General features: G+C 35.6%; 1 long non-coding RNA gene across 1 annotated transcript; it reads right to left on the bottom strand.

The window, feature by feature from the left end:
• Positions 1-739: 739 nt before the first annotated feature.
• On the bottom strand, positions 740-1238 carry LOC117165851 (uncharacterized). The gene is made up of 2 exons (XR_004466108.2): positions 1072-1238; positions 740-981 (listed from the first exon to the last, which is right to left on the bottom strand). It is a non-coding gene; the product is annotated as an uncharacterized LOC117165851 (long non-coding RNA).
• Between the last annotated feature and the right edge of the window lie 1501 nt (positions 1239-2739).

Genomic DNA, 2739 nt, shown 5'->3' with positions numbered 1-2739 from the left:
ACTACATTAATGTACAATTCTTGAGAAACGAATGATACCTCAAATCTATTTATCTATTGCAACAAGATTATGCAAATATGTAATAGGAAATTGTAAGAAAAATTTAAAAGACAATGTTTGAAACGTTATTGTTCCTGTACGTTTCAATTTATGTAGTCAATTGATGTCCGAATGACTCAATCGTGATGGTTATCGATTCCATCGATCGTTTAATATTAGCCTGGAAGCGATTCAGACAGGTATTAACTTATAAGCGTATGTATATTGTATCGCGTGATTTGAGCTATTATTCGTACAGGGAGGATCAATAGTCGCGACGTAGACCTTTTAAAGACTAGTATTATGCAAATTTAATTTTCTGCAGTTTTATAACACTTATATGAGACTATTTTTTACTGGTTAACGACTGAAGATTTATTCCTATAGATTTTTCTTTGAACGTCTATGTAAAACGAACCAGTAAACGCAAAGGCTAATCAATGTCTAAATTTCTTAGAATAATCCGGTAATGAAAGATTGTTCGTCTAAATAAGAAGGTTCGATAATTTTCTTATTACGTAAACGACGATACGTCGCAAGCAATAAAAAAGGATTGCAAATTCTTTAAATCCACTCGTAACTAACTACGTGTCGTCTCAGTCAATTTAGCTCACTGTCCGCTTGATAATATTTGTTAAACGCGCTGCATCGACCGTATGCTCGGCGCATATACAAAAATCAAAGTGCATCGTCTCTTTCAGATGCATCCGGCTTGATTCGCAAATTCGAAGAAGCGGGTCGTCGTGTCAATGGATCTTTCACCGCACATCATCGAACGAATCTGTTCTTCCTCGTCCCTTTCTCTCCCTTCCTTCTTATCGAATCCCGAGGTTCTTTCATAATTTTACCTTTACTAGGTATTACACGAGTGTCACGCGTTGAGGCTAACTTACTGATACTTGACACACTGCTACCAGCGATAACGAGCCACCTGGAACGAGACTAACGAGCATCTCACATTTCGTATGATGTATTCTGCCGTTACTGACATAGTACGCGATACATCCACGCTAGAGATGAGTCATTACACACCTTGTGTATTGTCCACCCTCGCCATGGGGGCTTCCTTCCGCGAAGAAATCGTCGAACCGCCTCCAATTATTGAACTTTGATTAGATCTCGATTGTTCGTCCCGGACACGTCTGGTGTAACGTAACCGGTTGTGATAATGAGTCAAGAGAATTGCATCATAAATCGTAATTGATTTTGTAATTGCTAACACTCTAGACTGGACGTATTGTTGCTAATGTTACATTATCAGGAAGCATTTTATTGCTAAAAAATTAAATAGTATATCGACCGTATATCGCTTATCGTTATCGGCCAGCGTGAAACATGTTAGGATATCTGTTGATAGTTGGAGAAAAATTAAAATAAAACAGGTTTCTAAAATACTCGCAGTCATACGTTTACTCTGCTTTACTATGCAGAGGATTAGGATCTCTACGTCTCTTTTATTTTAATCTAAACAAAAAATATATGGAAATTTTTAGAATATTTTATATGGATCGTGGATGTTTGTGTATTCATAGAAATTTGGAAGTTCCTGAAATCCGCAGAATGTATAATACCTACTTAGTATAATATTTGGCGAATAAAAGAATTCTTTGCCTAGGTATCATGTTTTGAGTTATTCATAAAAAAATTATTCATACAAATTATGTATACACTTTCAACCAGTTTTTAATGATAATGATCCAATATAAATCACGGGCGCTTTGAAAAGTAAAAACGTTATACGTAAATATTCAAAGGATCATGGAGAAATTAACGTACACGCGTACAGATTAATGTAACAGAGGGAAAAATACAACATCGATATTAAGTTGAAGTTAAAAAATAAAAGTGGGATCGTTACTTATACATTTAATAAAATCCTTCGCTTTTTTTCACTAATTATTCGAAAATACGATCATCTGCACGATAGTCCTCTATAAAGCGAAGAAATTCGATCATTTGTCCATTCTTAATTCTCCTTTTTATTTTAATCCATTCTAAGAAGAAATGGTAGGATAATTTAAATATAATAAAGACCAACAATGCAAGGACTACATAGTGACGTCAACTGAACATTTCCATTTAAAGTTAAGCAGAAATAACGTGTCTATCATTAATCTTGGTCGTACTATATTCAGTTACGCTTTTCCTTTTTCTTACACATTCTGCATTTCGAAAATGTACATGTGCAGAACGTATCACCTTGATAGAAAGATGCTGCATACACATGACATCTCGTTTCTCGACAACCGCTGATTCTCCTCGTCACATTGACTTACACTCGTCGGACCGTACATTTCAATCCCGCTTCAGAACGTTTTCTCATGCTAATTTCGCTGTGGCCCGTTTCCATCTCGCACGACGCTCACGTACACCGTCTAAATCAGTTTGTTTGCGGAACGGCGTGCGAAACATTCTACGCTGATGCACCGTATACGTCCGATCATTAACAATAACTTATGCACCTGTCAGATAAGTTGCTGCACGTTAACAGCATATTTTCTGCAAACGTTAGTTTCCACTTGGTATCAACTCGCAAGTAATAATTTTGAAATGCCTTAAAAATTCTTGATTAAAAATAGATCATATTAGAATATACGTATAAGAATAAGTTATATTTAGACCTGGATAGATGTTTATGCAAATTGATATTTCTATGAACAGAACTAAAGATTAAAGGATACTAAAGGACTAAAGACGCAA

This window comes from Bombus vancouverensis, chromosome 3 (assembly GCF_051014615.1).
Source record: "Bombus vancouverensis nearcticus chromosome 3, iyBomVanc1_principal, whole genome shotgun sequence".
NCBI lineage: Eukaryota > Metazoa > Arthropoda > Insecta > Hymenoptera > Apidae > Bombus > Bombus vancouverensis.
This window is presented reverse-complemented; position numbering and strand designations above follow the sequence as displayed.